Source organism: Rattus norvegicus, chromosome 1 (assembly GCF_021556685.1).
Source record: "Rattus norvegicus strain SHRSP/BbbUtx chromosome 1, alternate assembly SHRSP_T2T, whole genome shotgun sequence".
Classification (NCBI taxonomy): Eukaryota; Metazoa; Chordata; class Mammalia; order Rodentia; family Muridae; genus Rattus; species Rattus norvegicus.
The window spans coordinates 56,384,587-56,410,764 of NC_141534.1; the positions used below are offsets into that span (position 1 = coordinate 56,384,587).

Below are 26,178 nucleotides of genomic sequence, written 5' to 3' on the forward strand. Positions count from 1 at the left end.
GACTTTACCCTCCCAGCAGCACCTTGTTCCAGTTGTACTTTTGTTGTGATGAAATACCCTGAGAAAAGCTACATGCCTTTGGGATGAAGAAGAATGCCTACTGCTGCATAGAGCACTTGCTATGTTCCTATTTAGCTGTCAGGGAGCCAACAGAGGACATCAGGAAGGACAGGCATCAGAAAGTGTTGCCCCTAAGCCTACTGCAAAAGCAGCCAGCCAAGTGGTATTCTTGTTGAGGTAATTATCCTTGTTTGGGTGGCATCCACCCCATAGCTCAGTGTCTACTGTGGTCACAGGAGCCCTGTTCTGACCTGCAGAGGCAGTTCCCACTCCCATTTCAAATACATCTGGCTTCTACCAAGAAGCATGGCTAAGAAATGAATATTTATTTTACTCCGCTGGAACATTGGCTCCCTCTATCTCCTCCATGGGACTCGATAAACTTTTTTTTTTATTAACTTGAGTATTTCTTATATACATTTCGAGTGTTATTCCCTTTCCCGGTTTCCGGGCAAACATCCCCCTCCCCCCTCCCCTTCCTTATGGGTGTTCCCCTCCCAACCCTCCCCCCATTGCCGCCCTCCCCCCATAGACTAGTTTACTGGGGGTTCAGTCTTAGCAGGACCCAGGGCTTCCCCTACCACTGGTGCTCTCACTAGGATATTCATTGCTACCTATGGGGTCAGAGTCCAGGGTCAGTCCATGTATAGTCTTTAGGTAGTGGCTTAGTCCCTGGAAGCTCTGGTTGCTTGGCATTGTTGTACTTTTGGGGTCTCGAGCCCCTTCAAGCTTTTTCAGTTCTTTCTCTGATTCCTTCAATAGGGGACCTATTCTCAGTTCAGTGGTTTGCTGCTGGCATTCGCCTCTGTATTTGCTGTATTCTGGCTGTGTCTCTCAGGAGCGATCTACATCCGGCTCCTGTCGGTCTGCACTTCTTTGCTTCATCCATCTTGTCTAATTGGGTGGCTGTATGTGTATGGGCCACATGTGGGGCAGGCTCTGAATGGGTGTTCCTTCAGTCTCTGTTTTAATCTTTGCCTCTCCCTTCCCTGCCAAGGGTATTCTTTTTCCTCATTTAAAGAAGGAGTGAAGCATTCACATTTTGATCATCCGTCTTGAGTTTCGTTTGTTCTAGGGATCTAGGGTAATTCAAGCATTTGGGCTAATAGCCACTTATCAATGAGTGCATACCATGTATGTCTTTCTGTGATTGGGTTAGCTCACTCAGGATGATATTTTCCAGTTCCAACCATTTGCCTACGAATTTCATAAACTCGTTGTTTTTGATAGCTGAGTAATATTCCATTGTGTAGATGTACCACATTTTCTGTATCCATTCCTCTGTTGAAGGGCATCTGGGTTCTTTCCAGTTTCTGGCTATTATAAATAAGGCTCCGATGAACATAGTGGAGCACGTGTCTCTTTTATATGTTGAGGCATCTTTTGGGTAAATGCCCAAGAGAGGTATAGCTGGATCCTCAGGCAGTTCAATGTCCAATTTTCTGAGGAACCTCCAGTCTGATTTCCAGAATGGTTTTACCAGTCTGCAATCCCACCAACAATGGAGGAGTGTTCCTCTTTCTCCACATCCTCGCCAGCATCTGCTGTCACCTGAGTTTTTGATCTTAGCCAATCGCACTGGTGTGAGGTGAAATCTCAGGGTTGTTTTGATTTGCATTTCCCTTATGACTAAAGATGTTGAACATTTCTTTAGGTGTTTCTCAGCCATTCGGCATTCCTCAGCTGTGAATTCTTTGTTTAGCTCTGAACCCCATTTTTTAATAGGGTTATTTGTTTCCCTGCGGTCTAACTTCTTGAGTTCTTTGTATATTTTGGATATAAGGCCTCTATCTGTTGTAGGATTGGTAAAGATCTTTTCCCAATCTGTTGGTTGCCGTTTTGTCCTAACCACAGTGTCCTTTGCCTTACAGAAGCTTTGCAGTTTTATGAGATCCCATTTGTCGATTCTTGATCTTAGAGCATAAGCCATTGGTGTTTTGTTCAAGAAATTTTTTCCAGTGCCCATGTGTTCCAGATGCTTCCCTAGTTTTTCTTCTATTAGTTTGAGTGTGTCTGGTTTGATGTGGAGGTCCTTGATCCACTTGGACTTAAGCTTTGTACAGGGTGATAAGCATGGATCGATCTGCATTCTTCTACATGTTGCCCTCCAGTTGAACCAGCACCATTTGCTGAAAATGCTATCTTTTTTCCATTGGATGGTTTTGGCTCCTTTGTCAAAAATAAAGTGACGATAGGTGTGTGGGTTCATTTCTGGGTCTTCAATTCTATTCCATTGGTCTATCTGTCTGTCTCTGTACCAATACCATGCAGTTTTTATCACTATTGCTCTGTAATACTGCTTGAGTTCAGGGATAGTGATTCCCCCTGAAGTCCTTTTATTGTTGAGGATAGCTTTAGCTATCCTGGGTTTTTTGTTATTCCAGATGAATTTGCAAATTGTTCTGTCTAACTCTTTGAAGAATTGGATTGGTATTTTGATGGGGATTGCATTGAATCTGTAGATTGCTTTTGGTAAAATGGCCATTTTTACTATATTAATCCTGCCAATCCATGAGCATAGGAGATGTTTCCATCTTCTGAGGTCTTCTTCAATTTCTTTCTTCAGAGTCTTGAAGTTCTTATTGTACAGATCTTTTACTTGCTTGGTTAAAGTCACACCGAGGTACTTTATATTATTTGGGTCTATTATGAAGGGTGTCGTTTCCCTAATTTCTTTCTCGGCTTGTTTCTCTTTTGTATAGAGGAAGGCAACTGATTTATTTGAGTTAATTTTATACCCAGCCACGTTGCTGAAGTTGTTTATCAGCTTTAGTAGTTCTCTGGTGGAACTTTTGGGATCACTTAAATATACTATCATGTCATCTGCAAATAGTGATATTTTGACCTCTTCTTTTCCGATCTGTATCCCCTTGATCTCCTTTTGTTGTCTGATTGCTCTGGCTAGAACTTCAAGAACTATATTGAATAAGTAGGGAGAGAGTGGGCAGCCTTGTCTAGTCCCTGATTTTAGTGGGATTGCTTCAAGTTTCTCTCCATTTAGTTTAATGTTAGCAACTGGTTTGCTGTATATGGCTTTTACTATGTTTAGGTATGGACCTTGAATTCCTATTCTTTCCAGGACTTTTATCATGAAGGGGTGTTAAATTTTCTCAAATGCTTTCTCAGCATCTAATGAAATGATCATGTGGTTCTGTTCTTTCAGTTTGTTTATATAATGGATCACGTTGATGGTTTTCCGTATATTAAACCATCCCTGCATGCCTGGGATGAAGCCTACTTGATCATGGTGGATGATTGTTTTGATGTGCTCTTGAATTCGGTTTGCCAGAATTTTATTGAGTATTTTTGCGTCGATATTCATAAGGGAAATTGGTCTGAAGTTCTCTTTCTTTGTTGTGTCTTTGTGTGGTTTAGGTATAAGAGTAATTGTGGCTTCGTAGAAGGAATTCGGTAGTGCTCCATCTGTTTCAATTTTGTGGAATAGTTTGGATAATATTGGTATGAGGTCTTCTATGAAGGTTTGATAGAATTCTGCACTAAACCCGTCTGGACCTGGGCTCTTTTTGGTTGGGAGACCTTTAATGACTGCTTCTATTTCCTTAGGAGTTATGGGGTTGTTTAACTGGTTTATCTGTTCCTGATTTAACTTCGATACCTGGTATCTGTCTAGGAAATTGTCCATTTCCTGAAGATTTTCAAGTTTTGTTGAATATAGGTTTTTATAGTAAGATCTGATGATTTTTTGAATTTCCTCTGAATCTGTAGTTATGTCTCCCTTTTCATTTCTGATTTTGTTAATTTGGACGCACTCTCTGTGTCCTCTCATTAGTCTGGCTAAGGGTTTATCTATCTTGTTGATTTTCTCAAAGAACCAACTTTTGGTTCTGTTGATTCTTTCTATGGTCCTTTTTGTTTCTACTTGGTTGATTTCAGCTCTGAGTTTGATTATTTCTTGCCTTCTACTCCTCCTGGGTGTATTTGCTTCTTTTTGTTCTAGAGCTTTTAGGTGTGCTGTCAAGCTGCTGACATATGCTCTTTCCTGTTTTTTCTGCAGGCACTCAGCGCTATGAGTTTTCCTCTTAGCACAGCTTTCATTGTGTCCCATAAGTTTGGGTATGTTGTACCTTCATTTTCATTAAATTCTAAAAAGTTTTTAATTTCTTTCTTTATTTCTTCCTTGACCAGGTTATCATTGAGTAGAGCATTGTTCAATTTCCACGTATATGTGGGCATTCTTCCCTTATTGTTATTGAAGACCAGTTTTAGGCCGTGGTGGTCCGATAGCACGCATCGGATTATTTCTATCTTCCTGTACCTATTGTGGCCTGTTTTTTGACCAATTATATGGTCAATTTTGGAGAAAGTACCATGAGGAGCTGAGAAGTAGGTATATCCTTTTGCTTTAGGATAGAATGTTCTATAAATATCCGTTAAGTCCATTTGGCTCATGACTTCTCTTAGTCTGTCGACATCACTGTTTAATTTCTGTTTCCATGATCTGTCTGTCCATTGATGAGAGTGGGGTGTTGAAATCTCCCACTATTATTGTGTGAGGTGCAATGTGTGTTTTGAGCTTTAGTAAGGTTTCTTTTACGTATGTAGGTGCCCTTGTATTTGGGGCATAGATATTTAGGATTGAGAGTTCATCTTGGTGGATTTTTCATTTGATGAATATGAAGTGTCCTTCCTTATCTTTTTTGATGACTTTTAGTTGGAAATTGATTTTATTTGATATTAGAATGGCTACTCCAGCTTGCTTCTTCTGACCATTTGCTTGGAAAGTTGTTTTCCAGCCTTTCACTCTGAGGTAGTGTCTGTCTTTGTCTCTGAGGTGTGTTTCCTGTAGGCAGCAGAATGCAGGGTCCTCGTTGTGTATCCAGTTTGTTAATCTATGTCTTTTTATTGGGGAGTTGAGGCCATTGATATTGAGAGATATTAAGGAATAGTGATTATTGTTTCCCTTTATATTCATATTTGGATGTGAGGTTATGTTTGTGTGCTTTCATTCTCTTTGTTTTGTTGCCAAGACGATTAGTTTCTTGCTTCTTCTAGGGTATAGCTTGCCTCCTTATGTTGGGCTTTACCATTTATTATCCTTTGTAGTGCTGGATTTGTGGAAAGATATTGTGTAAATTTGGTTTTGTCATGGAATATCTTGGTTTCTCCATCAATGTTAATTGAGAGTTTTGCTGGATACAGTAACCTGGGCTGGCATTTGTGTTCTCTTATGGTCTGTAGGACATCAGTCCAGGATCTTCTGGCCTTCATAGTTTCTGGCGAGAAGTCTGGTGTGATTCTGATAGGTCTGCCTTTATATGTTACTTGACCTTTTTCCCTTACTGCTTTTAATATTCTTTCTTTATTTTGTGCATTTGGTGTTTTGACAATTATGTGACGGGAGGTGTTTCTTTTCTGGTCCAATCTATTTGGAGTTCTGTAGGCTTCTTGTATGTCTATGGGTATCTCTTTTTTTAGGTTAGGGAAGTTTTCTTCTATGATTTTGTTGAAGATATTTACTGGTCCTTTGAGCTAGGAGTCTTCACTCTCTTCTATACCTATTATCCTTAGGTTTGATCTTCTCATTGAGTCCTGGATTTCCTGTATGTTTTGGACCAGTAGCTTTTTCCGCTTTACATTATCTTTGACAGTTGAGTCAATGATTTCTATGGAATCTTCTGCTCCTGAGATTCTCTCTTCCATCTCTTGTATTCTGTTGGTGAAGCTTGTATCTATAGCTCCTTCTCTCTTCTTTTGGTTTTCTATATCCAGGGTTGTTTCCATGTGTTCTTTCTTGATTGCTTCTATTTCCATTTTTAATTCCTTCAACTGTTTGATTGTGTTTTCCTGGAATTCTTTCAGGGATTTTTGTGTCTCCTCTCTATGGGCTTCTACTTGTTTATTTATGTTTTCCTGGAATTCTTTCAGGGATTTTTGCGATTCTTTCAGGCATTTTTGCAATTCCTCTCTGTAGGCTTCTACTTGTTCTCTAAGGGAGTTCTTCATGTCTTTCTTGAAGTCCTCCAGCATCATGATCAAATATGATTTTGAAACTAGATCTTGCTTTTCTGGTGTGTTTGGATATTCCGTGTTTGCTTTGGTGGGAGAATTGGGCTCCGATGATGCCATGTAGTCTTGGTTTCTGTTGCTTGGGGTCCTGTGCTTGCCTCTCGCCATCAGATTATCTCTAGTGTTACTTTGGTCTGCTATTTCTGACAGTGGCTAGACTGTCCTATAAGCCTGTGTGTCAGGAGTGCTGTAGACCTGTTTTCCTCTCTTTCAGTCAGTTATGGGGACAGAGTGTTCTGCCTTCGGGCGTGTAGTTTTTCCTCTCTACAGGTCTTCAGCTGTTCCTGTGGGCCTGTGTCTTGAGTTCACCAGGCAGCTTTCTTGCAGCAGAAAATTTGTTCTTACCTGTGGTCCCGAGGCTCAGGTTCGCTCGTGGGGTGCTGCCCAGGGGCTCTCTGCAGCGGCAGCAACCAGGAAGACCTGTGCCGCCCCTTCCGGGAGCTTCAGTGCACCAGGGTTCCAGATGGTCTTTGGCTTTTTCCTCTGGCGTCCGAGATGTGTGTGCAGGGAGCAGTCTCTTCTGGTTTCCCAGGCTTGTCTGCCTCTCTGAAGGTTTAGCTCTCCCTCCCACGGGATTTGGGTGCAGAAAACTGTTTATCCGGTCTGTTTCTTTCAGGTTTCGGCGGTGTCTCAGGCAGGGGTCCTGCCGCTCCTGGGCCCTCCCCCACGGGAGCCCAGAGGCCTTATACAGTTTCCTCTTAGGCCAGGGATGCCTGTCCACATTTCTTACCCAGCCATAGTCCTCCATGGTGCAGAGAGGTTAGAGCTAGTGACTCAAGCAGGTTAGCCAACATATAGTGATCCTGTATTGAGATATGTCTGCTCCTAAAAGTTATCAAAATCTGGGGCTGGAAAGATGGTTCAGTATTTTACAACACCAGTGTTAGCCCAAAACTGCCTAAAACTCTAATTTCAGGGGATTTGAAGCCTTCTTCTAAGTTCTTTGCATTCATGTGCACACATGCTGAGCAAACACTCATACACATAAATTATTTTTATAAAGAGAGTCTCTAAAAGTCCCATGTAGTAGCTCCTACCACAGCTCTTGCTCAGCTCTTCAAGGAAGAAGTTAGTTGAGAATGAGTGCATGATGCTGAGAAATACTTCTGGGTCATGATTCAGATCAGATCTAATGGTACAGTTTCCTAGATATAGTCACAGTCTGTTAAGTACAGTATTGCAAATCCTCTTCTGACCCTGCCTCGGCTTTGGAACCTGCACACCCTAGTGCCTGACCTTTGTAGCTAGAGTATCAACAGCAATATCAGTGTCTGACAGCCTAGAATCCTGTTTACTAAAGCGTAGAATAGGAACAACCCTGGCTAGGCCATGTGTTGGCATGTTAAAGCAGAACACCATTTACAAACTCAAAGAGGGAAGTGGGTAACAAATGAGTCCCAGGTGAGCAGACAGGAAGACTAAACTGTGAACAGGTGTGGATAATCACACCAGGTGACAGCACCATGTGATGCTGTCATTCTGATGGATAATAATATGTGTGTTATCAAGTGAGAGAAGAGTAGTTGAGTGCTTTTTAAAAATTACTCTAAAAAAGGTTACTTTGTTATTTACAAATTACAATTCAGGTGTTGAGAAAATAAATAAGGTCAATTTCCCCCATAGATACATACGAAGTGAATGAAATGTTTTTCTAGACACAATATATGTAAAAGCTTGTGAAAATGTTCTTATAAAGCTATTTGTGGTGGCATGTGCCTTTAATGCCAGCCCTAAGGATGCAGAAGAAGTCAGATTTCTGTGAGTTTGTAGTCCCCCTGCCTGTGTAGTGAATTCCAGACCAGCCTCAACTATATTGTGAGACCCTGGGCTCTGTTTTGTTCTGATTGCTTGGTTGGTTTTTCTTTTTTAAGGATAGGCAAAGAAATGTATATAAAAGATCACCCTATTATGCTAAGAGCAATTAGTAAATATAAGAAGTTTTGGTTGCTCTTCAACTCTTAGAACCAGTGAGAGGGAGAGAATGAATGAATTGGCTTTGGTTTCAGTTTCAGATCATTATGGCTCAGGAAAACCCAGAGCAAAAAGCAAACTTTTTGTAAAATTTATTTTTCTTGGATATTTTATGTATTTTCCTTTCAAATGTTATTCCCTTCTCATGCTCCTCCAACTTCCTCCCACTGCTTCTGTTAGGACGTTCCCACTCCCACCCACCCATTCCCATCTCAGTGCCCTGGCATAAGGATGCTTGCAGCTGACCATTGCAGTGGACATGGGGACCCCAATGGAGGAGTTAGAGAAAGGACTGAAGGTGCTGAAGGGGTTTGCAACCCCAAAGGAAGAGGAACAATATCAACCAACCAGACCCCACCAGAGATACCAGATAGTAAACCAATAACCAATAAGTACACATGGAGGGATCAATGGCTCCAGCCCAATATGTAGCAGAGGATGGCATTGTCCAGCATCGATAGGTTGGAAGAGTAAAGGTTTTGAGCTCTATAATAATTCAGCTCAAAACGGCTCCCCAGAGAGTCCTCAAAAGCCTTGGACAGAGCACAGTGATCCAACGAAGCTGCCTGGTAAAGACAGGCTGATGAAAAACAGAGCAGATCACCTTTTCAGCCCCAATGTGACAAGAGCAGGCACTCTCTAAGTCACCTTGTCACCCAGAAGCCAGTAAGGCACTTTGCACTTTGATCATTGTTGTTTGTGTTGTTTGTGATCTTGGCCTGCTGGAGTACCATTTTCAGAGAGGTCTCAAATTAGTCCAAAATTAGGACTTTATTAGGAAAACCCTTGACCTTATAGATCAAAATGCACTGTAAATGTGTCTTCAAAAAAGTGTCAGGTTTCCAAGGTAGTGGAGATCATTTTTACACTTAAAAGGCTGGCTAACAAAGTAGTGAGGATGGAGTTTACTGAATAGAGACCCCAACCTCCAAAAGGCTTCAACCTCCAAAAGGCTTCACGCATTTACTCCCATGTCTCTAGCACAGATCTCATCTGGTCCTGGAGAAAGTCCTTCTCCTGGGCTGTGGTGTCAGGAGACTTGTAGAGGTGCGTGAAGCCGACTTCTGGTACATCTTTGTCTCTGGCTCAGTGCTAAACATCCTGCCATCAGTGTATGATGGGTGTGCCATGGCTCCTGCATTCAAAGGAATGTTATGTTTATTTTACTTGTTATTTAATGTGACACTTGGGTTTTTAACACTATTTCTAATAGATCAGCTTCCTAGTACTGGAGGGACAAGTCCATATACCTCTGGAACAGCAGCTAAAATAACATCTCTCTCCACTGGAAACCTCTGCACTGAGGTCTGAGATGAGCTGGAACACTTTCTTACTTGTGAAATATCTGAGTTGTCAGATAAAGTTCCCAACAAATTACATTAACTATCATTCCTGAATTTTGTTCAATTAAGTTATATTTTTATTATACTAGTCAAATAAATTAATACTAAATTAATGAATCTGGGAAAATGAGAATTAGTGTAAACAAGTAAATAAGAAACAAGAAAAAATTAAGTCCGTCCTTCTAGGGTTCCTCTAATTTTTGTCATCTCTCCTGCAGGAGATTCAGTCCTTCCTTTTAGGGGGCTACTCATACCTGCAAGTGATTTAGACGCTCTTGAAGGAAATTCTGTCTCCACATTGGGATGTGGACCCTCCTCTTAGGGAATTTACTCTCTAAATCTTCTAACAGAGTATCTGTGATCACCTGGAGACAGCATTATCTGCACTTTTAAACTCTAATTGGTAAAGAGAACCCATGATATGAATTTGAAAACCTCTGAGATATATATTAAGTAATGGAAACCTATGAGTTATATACTGTTAATTTCTAAATGTATTCAATTGATTATCAAAACTTCTAATATTTTGATGAGATTTACTTAGTTCCTAGATTTTAAACAATAATGGAAGCTATAGTTAAAAGTTTAGTATGTGTTTGGTCAAATTAAGGACAAAATATTTTTGATTTTAATTAAAGATGGCGTAAGACATAGAAATTTTCTCCTACTTTTGTTTTGTTTACTGCTAGGATATAGAAATGCTTTATTTCTGCTGACAGAGGTTATATTCATTGGTCTTGTATAACTAACTCTTCAGTGCTAAACTTTAGCAGATTCTGTAGGGTCTCTACCATTTATAATAGGATTCCATCTACAAGTCAACTGCCTTGTTCTTCCTTTCTGATGGGATGCCTTTTGTTCAGTTTTCCCCTTAAATGATGGATTTATACCATGAGAACAGTGCTGAATAGTAGTGCCAGAAAGGCCTGGGACAGAAACATTTACAAAGTCTGAACCAGTTAGAATGGGGCTCTGTGAGAAATTTAGTCAAGTTTGCTCTGACCCTACGAGTCTCTCTTGAGTGCCTTAGCTTGGACAAGATATACCCCAATTCATATGGTGAAGGATGAAATCCCTGACACTCAGTAGGTGACACTTAAAGACAGTGCCTTCAAGGTGATCGATTCAAGGAAGCCTGAAAGGTGGGCTCTGATGTAATGTCATTGGTGTCCTTGTGAAGGGAACCCTAGAGTCACAGACACTTGAAGGGTGCAAACAGAGACCACAGGATACCAAAAGGAAGCAGCTACCTACAAACTGAGGAGAATTGGAGTCAATTCTTGGATTCAAGACTTGGACACAAGCCCACAGAAACCTCTGCTCAGTTCTGGGGGCAGCCCACAAAGATTAAACTGCGCATTCGTGGTGTGCCCTGGAGCCTGAAACACTCTGATGTAAGCCCAGCTCTATCTTGCGGTGGATGGGACTAAATATTAATTCCTAAGATTAGTCTCTAAAGGTGAGATAAAGTGGTCCTGAGTGAGGTGCTAAGGTACAGTCCCAGGGTAAAGTTTCTGGATAGCTAAGCAGAGCTGTGCTCTCCTTAAGGAGACTGGAAATTGGAAAGATTGCTCAGTGGTTACGGGCACTGAATGCTCTTCCACAGGTCCTGAGTTCAAGTCCCAGCAACCACATGGTGGCTCACAAATATCTCTAATGTGTTCTGATGCCCGCTCTGGAGTTTCTGAAGACAGGTACAGTGTACCTATATATAACAAATAAGAAAGAAAGAAAGAAAGAAAGAAAGAAAGAAAGAAAGAAAGAAAGAAAGAAAGGAAGGAAGGAAGGAAGAAAGAAAGAAAAAAAGAAAAAAAGAAAGAAAGAAAGAAAGAAAGAAAAGAAAAAGAAAGAAAGAAAGGAAGGAAGGAAGGAAGGAAGGAAGGAAGGAAGGAAGGAAGGAAGGAAGGAAGAAATTTTACCTGGTCTTAGTTTTAGAGCAATGAATAAAATGTCTTGAGATTAAATTCAAACCCATTACATGGACTGCCTGGATCTTTCAGATCTGCAGGAAACATCACAAGGAAGAATAAAATAGGCTGGAGGAGGACAGGGAGCGATCTGATCCCTGCAGCTCCTCAGTGTCCACTAGCACAGCACTTGTCCTTGGGAGATGACATCTTTCACTCTTCCAGTCTGTTGCACCAATCAGAATTACATGCTCTGTGGATGAACCTGTAAAAGAGGACAGTTGCTCTTTGGCCAATATGGAGTTTCCTGACCTCTCAGCAAGCTGACTGCTGACTTTTGAGGTGTCTGGTGAGTGAGCAAAAGAGGAGACTCACATCAACCTCAAGTTAAGTCAGCCAGGCCCAGGGGGCTCAGTGGTGTCTCTCAGATTCCCAGGCCCTCCCTGAGATTGAACACTCTACACAGTGTAAGAGGATTAGGGGATAACCAGGAAATGCAGTTGCTGAGGTGGCTGGCTCTGTAGGAGGGAAATAAATCACAGTGGGAAGCTTCAGGACAGTCAGGTGACCTGAGCCCTCCACAGAGTCTAAGTCCAGACTCACAGACATTCATTCTATCCACAAGTCTCCTAAACACAGGCCTCGAAAGATCTGCAATCCAGAGTATTGTATTATACAGTGTCCCTTAGAGATAGGACAAACTTTCCAGTTAGGCCTCTTCTGTTTCACACTGAGACTGGGTCTGTAGTATAGTGGATGCTGATGGGGACTGGCCAAAAGTGGCATTCTATCCCACCCCATGCAGTAAATAAATAAACGACCCATCTATCTCCCTCCCTGCAATCCTCATTGTCACCACAAGGCAGTGCTGCTGTCACCTTTTTCTTTTTTCTTTTTTCTTTTCTTTTTTTTTTTTTTTTCTTTTTTTCGGAGCTGGGGACCAAACCCACACGTTTTTCTTAAACATAAAAGCTGGCTTCCTTCAGGGAGAGGAGGAGGGGGAGGGAGAGGGAGAGGGAGAGGGAGAGGGAGAGGGAGAGGGAGGGGGGGGGGGGGAGAGAGAGAGAGAGAGAGAGAGAGAGAGAGAGAGAGAGAGAGAGAGAAGTGATTTGACTCAATCAGTTTCTTCCAGTCCTATTTTACTGAGCAAAACACCTTGGACACAGCTGATGCAATTGCTTGTTCTTCATTTCTGATTTCTTTGGCTGTTCATTCAAGGCAACCCCCTTAGAATCTGCTCATCTCAATAAAGGCCCATCCGTGGAATGTAAAGCTTCTCACTTAGGAGCTGTGGCGTTCTTGCAAGGAGCTCCCACCTCCGCTTTGGGGCAGTTGCCAGTGTCCTCTACTTCTGAAAGCAGCTGCATGAATCAAACACACACTTGTCCGAACATTCTACCTTGAGTGCATGACTCAGTGCTCTTCCCCCAGGGTCTCTGACAGTTGCACATTCCACAGGGTCACTACTACAAGATCCCTTCCCCAGGACTCCTTCCCCATTGCATCTCCCCCAAGGTCTCTGCTCCACTGCAACTACACCAGGGTCCCTGCCCTGTTGTATCTGGCCCAGTGTTCCTACTCAGTTTTCCCTGCCTCAGGGTCCCTGGCTCACTGTACCAGCCTCAGGGATCCTCCCCCATTGTACCCACCCTACTGCACCTTCCTGAGAGAACCTACTAACTGTCCTGAGGTGCCTTTTTATAAAATCTAACTCAAAGATCTTGCCACTCAGAACCCATTGTCTTTGGTGGCACAAAGTAGATACTTGGAAGGATTCATCACCTTCCCTTTCTCAATCCCTTCTCCAGTTGGACACATGGAAGCAAAGAAAATGGCAGCAGAACATGAACTATTGACCCAGGATATCAGCACCCCTAGAATTTTCATGAGATGGGCTTCTCTGACATGTGATACAGGGGTGGCAGGTAGGCTTTGACATTGAAGAAGCCCAGGCTGCCGCCTCTGCTCACATGTGTGCCAGCACCTTAGCCTAACTCTAGATGTCCTAAACTCTGAGAGGAGAAAGGAGATCTTCCTACATAGAGGCTGTCCTCTGAATCTGTGCTGGCCAAGGTCAAGCCAGAGTGTTTGAACATGCCAGTTCCAGCCCCTGAGGGTTCTCTGCCTGCCTGGTGTTTTGCTGTGCTTTACGTCAGGCACGGTGAAGATGTGGCCCATACTAGGAATATCTTTGAAGGGAACTGCCCTGGGTTTCCATGCTAACATATAACTATGGACTGACATGGACCTAAATACCAACAACAGTGCCAGGAATGTGAATTCCATAAAGAAGAGCAAATGGGGCCTTGATGCCATCTTGTGCAGATCTGACAGGAGTCAGTACACACAATTCCCCATACATCCAACGTCCTGTGGGAAAATCATCTGTCAAGGGCAGGTGATGCCTCATGAGAGTGAAATGTCAGGTTAGGACAAGACACTTGGGACTACTGTTCTGAACTCACCAGTCTCAGATGAATGGACTTTGAAAAGTTTTCAGAACTCAGAATATGGGTGTGTAAGCAAGTGCAGGTAATCCTTGGGAAACACATAGTTCCGGAGGAGGTTCTGAGAGCTGTTGGATCCACTCCTGGAGAAGACAGTATTGTTTCAGGGAGTACAAAGCAGAAGCCTGCTGATGCTATTCACAGTATTGCAATGGAGCAGTAACAATTCCCTTAGGAGCAGGATATCCTAGCACTCTCAGATCAAGCAGACAACCTACAGCCTCTTAGCCTCATAGTTCCAAGAGAATGCCGCTCATGTGTGAAGCTTCTAAAGTCTGGAAGCTGGGGAAGGGAAGATGGACATTGTCTCACTTAGGGGTTTACTACTGTGAAGGGACACAACACAACCAATGCAGCTCTTATGAGGACAACATTAATGAACACAGGATTGCAGGTTCAGAGACTCAGTCCAGTATCATCAAGCTGGTAGCATGGCAGCAACCAGGCAGGCATGGTGCCAGAGGAACTCAGAGTTCTACATCTTCATCTGAAGGCTGGTTGGGGGAGATTGGCTTGCATGTGGATAGGAAAAGGGTCTTAAAGCCCATGACCAATGTGACTTACCTACTTTAACAAGGCCATGCCTCCTAATAGTGCCACTCCCTGAGCTAAGCATATACAAACCATCACAGACATCTTGCAGGAGGGTGGCACTGTTCTATCAGACAGAAGTCTCAGCTCCCATTAATATACTGAGGTCAATCCTAGATAGGGCATAGAGCCCTCCATACATCCTTTGACTCAGGGAAGCATCATATGAATGAGATTTGTTTCCAGAAGCACACATGACTCTCCAGGCCTCACTTCCAGCCAGGTCCTAGGGAGTCTCCAGGGCTAAATTCTGTCTCTTCTTTTTGCAGAAGAAAAATAAAATAAAAATTCACACTTCACAATACAGGGAATAGCAAAAACGGTGAAAGGTTTAAATACAACGGATTAGTACCTGAGCATGAGGATTGACTTTATATGGAAAGTGTTTGGGTGCAGTGCAGTATCCTCTTACATCTACGTGGTGGCCTGTATGTCAGGGAGATGTGTGTGTGTGTGTGTGTGTGTGTGTGTGTGTGTGTGTGTGTGTGTGTGTGTGTGAGTGTGTGTGTGTGTGTATGTGTGTCTCCATCCCCTTTTGCCCTTTGTATCTATATTGTCTGCACCTCAGTGTAAGAGCATGTAGAGGCCAGAAGTCAGCCTGGCTGCTGTTCCTGAGGTAGGTCATCAATCTTATTTTCAAGACAGGCTCTCTCACTGGCCTGCAGCTGTCCAAGTATCTGGGCTGGATGACCAGTGGCTCCCAGGCATTTGATATGCCAACCCCATAATATCAGATTAAAGGCCTATGTAGATGGCTGGCTTCTTATTTATAGATTGACTGATTTTTTGTATGAATACAAGAGATAGATTTAGGCCATATATTTGCAAGACCACTGGCTATTTCCTTACTGAGGTTTTGATTTTTTTATGCTTTATTAGGATGTCTGGTTTTATTTATTGTGGTAGTTTTTATGTTCTTACGTGGTATGTTATTGTTTTGATTATTTACATGTGTAATTTTAGCTCCTGTATTGCCACATCTTTTTCACTATTTGATTCCTACTTTTTAATGTTATTTTTAGACAGCATCAGTACTGATAAAATGTCTACACAGAGTGAGGAGGAGTTACCACTCCATCCCCAAGCCCAATATCTCTGAGGAGGGAAACGTTCACTCCCAATACAAAGTATTGGGGACAATTGGGCAAGGGAGCCACGCCCAGGTCCTCCTGGCCCACCACTGGCTTCAGGCACCCCAGTGGCTGTCAAAGTTCTCCTAAAGTACAAGCAGTGGTTCCAGCAAGCTATGACGGAAGCAAACATATAAAGACCAACCACCCGAACATCATCTCGCTCCTCCAAATCATTGAGAGCAAACCTAGAATATACCTCATAATGGAGTTGGTGGAAGGCCAACAGAGAGTCAGGGCACATAGAGCAGGACCAGGCCCGGGAAATATTTGAACAGGTATTATCAGCAGTGAGCTACTGCCATGGGCCTGGTATAGTTCACAGGGACCTCACACTGGATGATATTATGATCGATAAAAACAAAAAGGTCAAAGTCCTCGACTTTGGTCTTAGCACCCAATTTCAACCAGGACAAATGCTAACCCAGCACTGCGGTGCATACTCTTTTTGTGCCCCTGAACTCTTCCTTGGCCATCTATAAGACAGGCCAAAGAATGACATGTGGACCATAGGAGTGGTCTTGTGTTATATGGTGGTGGGAAAGTTCGAATTAGATTCACTGATCATCCAAGAGCTTCAAAGACAAGCTGTGGCAAGGGTGTATCCTTCCTCCTGTGGGGTTTCAGAAAACCTGTAGGACCTCCTTAGTCTGTTACTGACAGTAAATCCCAGCTATAGATCAACAGCCACAGAGGTGATGAAACACTCCTGATTGAAAGAACACTGGAAGGGGTTCCCAAGTCCTTATGGAGAACTACTCCCCCTCACACCAGACCCTGCAATTTTGGATGCGATGGAATGTATTAGATTCCAAGCCTCTGTAATAAAATACTCTTTAATGAAAAGAAAATATAATGAGGCAATGGCAACTTATTGCTTCCTACAAGAACAGGACCTCCAGGGGGATGGCTGCATAGCCCAGGCACAGCAAGTGAGTCCCGTTGCAGCCCCATTCCCTAGCCTTGATCCTGCTGCTGCTTTCAGATTACAACTAAAGAGGAGTGGAAGGGCGCTAGTTCTTGTCACCTTGCTACTGTCATCCTCCCATGGTCAAGGTCTGGCTATGGCCAGAAGGCTAGTCCAAGAGGAGGCAGAAGATCCAATGTCCCTGGTCTTCTCAGGCCACTCCTAAGACACCTACACAGGACCACTATCACAAATGTGCCATGAGTATCCCATGCCTTCAACCAACAAGCATCTTCACTGAGAAAAGTAGCAGTAAGAAAATAGGACAATCTACTCTCCCACAGAGCCCCAGCAGAGGATGAGCCCATCCTGAGCACGTCTGGCCCAGAGGATTTAAGGGGTGGACCAGGAATAAAGGAAATGCCCCGAGGAAGCTGTGTTGCTGCTTGTCAAGGAGAAAGAAACCTCGCCTGGGGGAGAACAGCAACTAGCCCTGGAAATGAGCCACAGGAGAGTCCAGAGTACAAGCAGCAGGCACAGCCCAGGTACCTTTGTGCTTTGTCCTTTCCAGTTTGCTTTATGCTGGTCCTTCCTCTGTCTCTGGTTTCCATTTTCCCCACAATTCTTACCTTGTACCTTCTCTAAGTTCTTTATGATGTTTCCCTAACAAAAAGCCTTCTCTCTCTTCTTGATTTCTCCTCTTCCCAAGCAGGGACTCAATATGAATGATGTGTATGCCACTCTACAGAATTGTCTTGCTGCCCAATCCCTTTACATGGACTCTATCTCCCCCTTAGGACAATAACTCCCACAGGGTGATGACTAGAGGGTCATGGGCTCATAGCCTCATCCTTGGGCTACTGGTCCTAGCACATGTGGTCATTAATTACAAGTGCCTCAGAACAGATTCTTATCTTTTCAAAAGTAACATCACATTTCAGTAAGTCTCAAAACTAATAACAAAGTTTGTCATTGAATAAGTATCAACAGTCTAGTTTGCTGGTTATTGTTGATGGTCAGAATCGTGCATGCATGCATAGTTTTTTGCATACTGATTTTTTGTTCCTAAGACCTAGTGATATATAGGATTTTATAGGTAACATTTCTAAATAATTTCTTTCAAAGATCTCAACTGGGAAGTAGAAAAGAAGAAATAATAAAATAGTAAGGCAATCAAAGCCCCAAATAGTAATCTAAGAATTCTAACTCATTATTTTTTTATTTTTTGGATTGGAATAAATTGTCTTGTCGCTTTCACAGTGCCATCTGGAAATTCTGTCATCTCCGGAGTATAAACAGGAGATGACATCAGAGACATGGCCAAGGAAAAGACACCAGCTGAAGCTACAGCAGCAACAGGAGTAGAAGCAATAGCACCAGCAGCAGTAGCAGTAGCAGAAGGAGGAAGAGTAGGAGGAAGATGAGGAGGAGAAGAGGGGGGAAGTGGAGGAGGAGGAGGAGGAGAAGAGGAGGAGGAAGAGAAGAGGAGGAGGAGAAGGAGGAGGAGGAGAAAAATGTGGAGGAGAAGGAGGAGGAGGAGGAGGAGAAGGAGAAGGATGATGAGGAGAAGGAAGAGGAGGAGGAGTAGGAAGAGGAGGAGGAAGAGAAGAGGAGGAGGAGAAGGAAGAGGAGGAGGAAGAGGAAGAGGAGGAGGAAGAGGAGGGGGAGAAGGAAGAGGAGAAGGAAGAGGAGGAGGAGAAGGAAGAGGAGAAGGAAGAAGAGGAGGAGGAGGAAGAGGAGAAGGAAGAGGAGGAGGAGGAGGAAGAGGAGAAGGAAGAGGAGGAGGAGAAGGAAGAGAGGGAGGAAGAGGAGGAGGAGAAGGAGGAGGAGGAGAAGGAAGAGGAGGAGGAAAAGGAGAAAAATGTGGAGGAGAAGGAGGAGGAGGAGAAGGAAGAGGAGGAGGAAAAGGAGAAAAATGTGGAGGAGAAGGAGGAGGAGGAAGAGGAGGAGGAGGAAGAGGAGGAAGAAGAGGAGGAGGAGGAGAAGGAAGAGGAGGACGAAGAGGAAGAGGAGGAGGAAGAGGAGGGGGAGAAAAAAGAGGAGAAGGAAGAGGAGGAGGAGAAGGAAGAAGAGAAGGAAGAGGAGGAGGAGGAAGAAGAGAAGGAAGAGGAGGAGGAGGAGAAGGAAGAGAGGGAGGAAGAGGAGGAGGAGAAGGAGGAGGAGGAGAAGGAAGAGGAGGAGGAAAAGGAGAAAAATGTGGAGGAGGAGGAGGAGGAGGAGAAGGAGAAGGAGGACGAGGAGAAGGAAGAGGAGGAGGAAGAGGAGGAGGAGAAGGAAGAGGAGGAAGAAGAGGAGGAAGAGGAGGAGGAGGAAGAGGAGGAGGAGGAGGAGGAGGAGGAGGAAGAGGAGGAGGAGGAGGAGGAGGAGGAGAAGGAAGAGGAGGAGGAGGAGGAGGAGGAGGAGGAGGAGGATTTTGCTTCCTTTTCCCTGAGAGAATTGAAAATGACTTCTTGTGGATACACATACTCTGCTGAGCACTGTTTATGAAAACTACTTAACAGAATATTAACCATTCATAGAAGACATGTCAATATTCCTGAGGGGGTTCACCCATGGAAGATAGAGTCTGATGGCAGAGGCAAGATGTGTGGAATGTTCTTAATGAGGAAGACCTCCTCAAACCTGATGGTGTAATAGGTCTGAAGAGCATTTTGTGGGAGTCAGGGTCCCATCCCCCTCTGTCAGGGAACACAGAGCTCCTAGCCTTGCATCATGCCTGAGACATGACATGGAATAATGGCTTCACTGGTCCCCACAGGGTCCTGGATTGCTTGGTTCCCCCTCATTCCTGGTCTACCCTGTACCTCATCGTGTCCGGAGCATCTATGGCCTGAAATTACATCAATGATTCACTGGAGCTGGACCTGAACCCAGACCACAGGGATGCCCTGGGCACTGAGGACCATAAAAGCAGCAGACAACATCTCCTCCACTGCTTCTGACTCTGCTCCACAAGCCAAGGCAGTTCCCACATAGCAGGCATCCAGCCTAACTCCCAGCAGGGAGAGTGGGAGGTGTCTGTGGATGAGCCCACAGTGACTGCATGATTGCGTGGGAAGATAACTGGCAGCGTCTGGAACAGCCTCACTGTACTGTTAACCTGACCCAGTAACATGTGCCATTTACACATCTCCTACCTGTGGCTTGTGTAGGATCCTCAGGGCAGATCCTAAAGTCCATCATGGCTGAAAGGCAGAAGTTTGCACATCATTGCAAAGTGGAGGCTACTCTCAGCTGATGGGACCCACACAGTCTATGGAAAAGTTTGATTAAGTGAAAGTTGGCCATCCTTGAACTCTCCAGTCTTCCAGGGTAGTGTGTGGTGAACACATCTAGAGCCATTCCTGAAAAACATAAGTGCCAAAATTCAACAATAAGGAGAGAGTCCTGCACTGCAGGGAATCACTCGGCCCATTGAGGACACAAAGACATCCTATGCCATGGCATGGAGGCTCCCAAGAACTTCTAAGATCAATGTGACAAAGACAAGAGCCCACAGTCCATCCTGGAGAACATTAAAGTATCTGGAATTCTCAGTGACCCGAAGGTAGGTTGGGCAGGATATGGAGCTGATGCATGCTGGGATGCTTAGAGGAGACAGCCCGAGGCAACATAGAGGGAAATGTGTTGTGAGACAGAGCAACCAACAGGATGGCCTATCGGGCCCAGGACAGATCGAATAGCCAGAATGAGGTGGTCTGTGTAGACCTGGTATCCTGGAATTGTAGAAGCATAGAAAGAACCAAAAGTCAGGGTGAAGACTACCACCATATTGTTGTATCTCTCTGCAGGTGGAAGAGGCAGAGAATGACCGCAGAGGTGACCAGTATGTCCTCAGCCTGGACAACAAGTGTCTGCTCAATCATACAGATGGCTCACGACTCTCTCACCCAAAGCAACCTGAGACTGCACACTGGTGGACCAGCTGGGTCCTCAAGAGGTTAGCTCTCTCAATGGCATGAAGTTCAGGAACTATACTTGCCTGGGGAAGACCCTACCCTTGAGGACATTGTGGTCTGGGCAAGAGCCATATAGCAGCCCTGTCTGTGCCAGCCAGCCTTGAAGGTGGTTTGGGAGCATTCCAGCATGATCAGCCTCCAGCCATTTCCATGCAAGTCAGTTGTTGGCCCTCAGCACTTCTGCCCACCACTTCAGTCCTTTCCCTGCCCACTTGTAGGAGACGGCGGGGGCGGGAGAGGACCCTGCTCTGACATGAGCCTAGGGCTTGGGATTGACCCTATTTTTCTTGGTTCTGTCTCCAAGCTCCTAGGATTCTCTGGAGCAAAAATGTCTGAGAGAAACAAGTGTTTGTTAGCCCTGAAGCAGCTTGGGCTCTTGTCTTATCTGCTAGAGAAGGTGTCAGAATGGGACTTGGGCAGTAGATGGAGCTCTGTGACTGCAAAGCCTGCCTAGGCTCCAAGGACCCAGAGCTGGTTACTGCAGGGTCTCCTAGATCACAACTCTGCAGTTCCTCTTCTCATGTCTTGCTTTTAACTCTACCCAAAACAAAGCCTCCCTTGCAGTATGTCTCAGTTCCATACGAGATCATACATACAAGACACCACTGCATGAAATGGAAAAAAGCCCTCACTGCACACCTCAGGCTATGGAGTCTGCTCCATCTGGTGTGACAGTGTTACTGACGCACTGGTAAAGGGCTGTTTGGGGTCTGCTCTCCTCACCTTAGCCAAGGAGCTCCAGGGGCTTCAAGCAGGTTCAGTCCTGGGGTTCTGGGATGGTGCATGGTCCATTATTTACCCATGGAGTCTTCAAGATTTCTTGACTGCCCAAGGTCCAAAGAAGTATTTGATGTCCCTTTACTTGGATAAGAGGAAACTGAATGTCACTGCTGCTCACAGGTTCTTGCTAGTTGAGCCCAATAGTGGATGCATTTTTGTGAGTCACATCTGCACCTCTTCCTAACGTTTGTCAGAGTGGAACTTAAGTCTGACTGGCTGGGTAGTACGGCACCTCCTCATCTAGGCCTTCTTGTGCGCATCTTGAGCTCATCCAGAACATGTGAGTTTGGCACAACCATTGAGCATGTCAGCTGATGCAATGACCCACACAGAGGTGCTGACAGATCTGAGGGTTCTATTCCCTGGACATTGTGACACGGAACAGACTGTGAACAGTGGGAAGAGGAGGGCCCACAAGGCTAGCTCAGGATGCAATCCCAATAGATAAGTGTCCCCCATTCATACAAAATGTGGTGAACTAGCCCTGACGAGAAGCATATTACCTTCCATTAGAAAACCTTTGGGAACAAAAACCCTAGTGTTAAGTGGAGTCTGTGCCAACTGTGGGTATCTGGCATCAGTCAGGACAAGTGTCAAGACAGGCCCACCCACACACATACATGGACACACATAGAGGTACACACACACACACACACACACACACACAGACACACACACACACACACACCACCTGCTACCATGGGGGTGTGTACAGCCTGCCTCGCCTTCCACCACATATGTCCCTGAAGTTTGTGAGTCAAAGGGTTCCCTATCCCTCAAGCTCAGGTGAGGTCACTCTGCTCCTTCTTGTCCTTGCCTGGCATCAAGCTTTTCACCTGACCCTGGGGTTCACAAGTGCTCCCGAGGAAAAAAGTAGTCCATATCTCCACTTTTACATGGTTGCCCATACTGCTGGCTTCTAGCAGGAGTCAAGTGTGGACAGGTACTTGGCAGGGTCTTGGTCCTTGGTTTGTCATTCTCTCCATGACCACAGAGCTTCTGTGGAACCAAAGCACTGCAGACAGAACTTGGGAAATCCTGGGTGGCATGGTTGAGTATGCCGGTAAAGAGCAGACAGAACAAGCACGGCAACAGTACACACCTCTGGGCCTGGATGTGCCTGTCTGCCCTTTCAACCAGAGCATGGCCTGCTGTAACAGCTGCTTGTCATTATCTTGGGGAACACAGCAGTGAGAACCCTGCTGGGGCTTCTATCCTCAGGCAGGTGGCAGGAGCCTTGAGCTCACTTGTCCCCCATTATTCCCCTGGCCCAGGGATTATGTTTTTCAGTACTCCCAGAAGCAGCAGAGGCCAGCATAACTCATCCTTAGTGTGTGCAGCATGTGCATGGAGGTCAGGACCTGTGCCCTGTGTCTACAGAGAATAAAGGAGCCAAGACCTTTGACTGACCCTGAGAAGCCACGTGGGTCCCATAAAGATTCTATTTCTGTCTTTCCTCTGGGCCTATGGTGACACAAGGGGTGCAGAGCTAAATTCTTCAGAGGAACTTCCAAGTGCCAGGAGCCACTTAAAGAACTGTTCACCATCCATGGTCATCAGGTATATCCAAATCAAAAGCACCCTGAGATTCCAACTTATGTGCATCAGAATGGCTAAAATAAAAATCTCAAGTGACATCCAGCACGTGCTGATGAGGATGTGGAAAAAAGGGAACACTCCTCCATTGCTGCTTGGATTGCAAATTGTGCATCCACTTTCTAAGTCATTTGGCAGTTCCTCAGAAAACTGGGAATCGTTTTACCTCAGGACTTAGCTAAATAATCCCTGGACAGAAACCCAAAGATGCCCCACCATCCCACAAAGACGCTTGATGAACTATGTTCATAGTGGTTTTATCTGCAATAGCCAAGAACTAAAAGCAACCTAGATGTCCCTCAACTGAATATAAGATACAGAAAATATGGAATATCTACACAAGGGAATATTCTTCAGCTATTAAAAATAAATACATTATGAATTTTGTAGGCAAATGGATGAAGTTGACAATGTCATCCTTAGGGAGGTAACCCAGAACCACAGAGAAATTTATGGTGTGTACTCACTTGCAAGTGGACATTACCATAAAGTTGAAGATAACAGATTATTAGGAATGAAGAAAGAAGGAGGTCCTATGTGAGGAGTTGTGAATCTTACTCAGAAAGTGAAAAAAAAATAGTCCCAGTCCTCAGAAGGATGAAGTGATGGAACAGGACAAGAGAAGGGACAGGAAAGGAGATAGAAACGGTGATTAGGTCTAGGGAGAAGGAGTTGGGAGAGGAAAGGAATTGATAATGCAAACTGTCTTGGCAGGAAGGGGCAGGGATCTATGGTGACTTGCCAGATGCCTGGTAAAGTAGAGGATAGGGGGAGTCTATGAGGGTGACTCTACCTTAGATTACAACCAGAGCAAGAGAGTGAAATGGCCACCTCCTGTAGCAAGAAAGAATTTCTAGAAAAGGAAGGCAACATCAATACACTCGCGAAATGTTCAACTCAAAATCTGTCTTGCCAATAAATGTGCAGGGATAAAGACAGAGCAGAGATTGAGGGAAGAACCAAACAGTGACTGCCCCAAAATGAGATCCATCTCATGTGACAGACACAACCTCTGACAGTATTTATGTTACTCTGATTTACTTGCAGAGAGAAAAGTAGCACACCTGTCTCTGGAGAGGCTTCATCCAGCAGCTGAAACCCACAGCCAAATGTCAGGTGGAGCTCAGTAAGTCTTGAGGAAGAGTGGGGGATAAGCAAACCAGAGGGGTCAAAGACCCTACAAGAAGACCCGCAGAGTCAATTAGCCTTGGACCATGGAGAATGCTAGAGCCTGGGCAACCAACCCCAGAGCCTGCTGTAGCTATCTGGAGCTGGTCTCCATGTGGGTCATTTGACAAGTAGATTTAGGGCTGTCTCAGTCTCTGTTGCTGCCACTAGAACCCTATGCATTCTGGACTACCTGATTGTAAATCTGTGGGACAGGAGGTGCCTGATCCTGCTGGGACTAGATGCCCCAGGATGGGGTGGTACCCAAGGGAGTACCAAAGAGAAGGGAGAGCATTACGGTGGAAAGGATTTGTAAGGTGGGACTGAGAAAGGAAGACGGGAAGTGGCTGGGATCAGGATGTAACCTGAATAAAGAAACCATTATTGGAATTAATAAAGTTAGCTTGGAAATTAGAAAGATTGCTCAGTGGTTAAGAGCACTGAATGTACTTCCAGAGGTACTGAGTTCAAATCCCAGCAACCACATGGTGGCTCACAAAATCTCTAATGACATCTGATGCCCTCTCTGGTGTTTCTGAAGACAGCTACGGTGTACTTATATATAACAAACAAACAAACAAATGAATTACCTGGTCTTAGTTTTATGGCAATGAATAAAATGTCCTGAGATTAAGTTCAAACCCATGTCATGAATTGCATGGATCTTTCAGATCTGCAGGAAACATATCAAGGAAGAACAAAAGAGGCTGGAGAAGGATGCGGAGGGGTCTGATCCCTGCAGCTCCTCAGTGTCCACTAGCACAGCACTTGCCCTTGGGAGATGACGTCTTTCACTCTTCCAGACTGTTGCACCAATCAGAATTACGTGCTCTGTGGATGAACCTGTAAAAGAGGACAATTGCTCTTGGGACAATATGGAGGTTCCTGGCCTCTCAGCAACTTTACTGCTGACTTTTGAGGTCCTCAGTGGGTGAGCAAAATGAGGAAGCCCACATCAACCTCAAGTTGAGTCAGCCAGGCCCAGGGGTCTCAGTGGTGTCTCTCAGATTCCCAGGCCCTCCCTGAGATTGAACACTCTACACAGTGTAAGAGGATTAGGGGATAACCAGGAAATGCAGTTGCTGAGGTGGCTGTCTCTGTAGGAGGGAAATAAATCACAGTGGGAAGCTTCAGGACAGTCAGGAGACTTGAGCCTTCCACAGAGTCTACATCCAGACTCACAGACATTCATTCTGTCCACAAGTCTCCTAAACACAGGTCTTGTCTGACCGGCAGTCCAGATTATGGTATTATACAGTGTATCTTAGAGATAGGACAAACTTTCCTGGTAGGCTTCTTCTGGGTCACACTGTGACTGGGTCTGTGGTACAGCCAATACTGATAGGGACATCAAGCAATAAAGAAGTACAGAAAGAAAAAAAGAAGGAAAGAAGGAAGGAGAGAGAGAGAGAGAGAGAGAGAGAGAGAGAGAGAGAGAGAGAGAGTGAGAAACAAAGAAAGATACAAAGATACAAAGGAAGAAATAACCCATCTCACGACATGCGATCTTCGTTTTCACCACAAGAGGGTGCGGATGTGACCTTCTTCCTACAAATAAAAGCTGACTTCCCTCAGGGAGATTAGATAGATAGATAGATAGATAGATAGATAGATAGATAGATAGATAGATAGATAGATAGATAGATAGATAGATAGATGATAGATAGATAGATAGATAGATAGATAGATAGATAGATAGATAGATAGAGATAGATAGATGACAGACAGACAGTCAGACAGACAGACGATTTGACTTAACCGATTTCATCAGGGGCTATTATCTGAGCAAAAACACCTTGGACATGGCTGGTGCAATTGCTTCTTATTCATTTCTGCTTTCTTTGGCTGTTTATTCAAGGCAGCCCCCTTAGAATCTGCTCATCTCAATAAAGGCCCATCTGTGCAATGTATAGTTTCTCAGTTAGGAGCTATGGCGTTCTTGAAAGGAGCTCCCAAAATCCCCTCTGGGGCTGTTGCCAGTGTTCTCTACTTCAGACAGCAGCTGCGTGAAGCAAACACACACCTGTCTGAACATTCTAGCTTGGGAGCACGTCACAGTGCACCTGCCCCAGGGTCCATGCCAGTTATACATGCCACAGGATCACTAATACAAGGTCCCCTCCCCAGGACAACTTCCCCATTGCACCTCCCCCAGGGTCTCTGCTCCACTGCACCTGCACCAGGGTCCCTGCACTGTTATACCTGTTCCAGTCTCCCTACCCAGTTTTACCTG

At 44.6% G+C, this 26,178-nt stretch overlaps 1 protein-coding gene across 2 annotated transcripts in view; it reads left to right on the top strand.

Moving 5' to 3' along the window:
• The window catches only part of LOC148006999 (sperm motility kinase 3A-like), a 36,183-nt gene extending 10,789 nt beyond the window's left edge, over window positions 1–25,394 (top strand). The window contains exons 5-10 of one of the 2 annotated variants that reach the window (XM_087598709.1): window positions 16,788–16,988; window positions 19,202–19,990; window positions 20,235–20,383; window positions 22,457–22,742; window positions 23,826–23,904; window positions 24,617–25,394. The gene's annotated coding sequence lies outside the window, so the exon portion shown is untranslated. The remainder of the gene's footprint in view (window positions 1–16,787; window positions 16,989–19,201; window positions 19,991–20,234; window positions 20,384–22,456; window positions 22,743–23,825; window positions 23,905–24,616) is intronic. The other variant, XM_087598710.1, reaches the window with a different exon arrangement.
• Window positions 25,395–26,178: the final 784 nt, after the last annotated feature.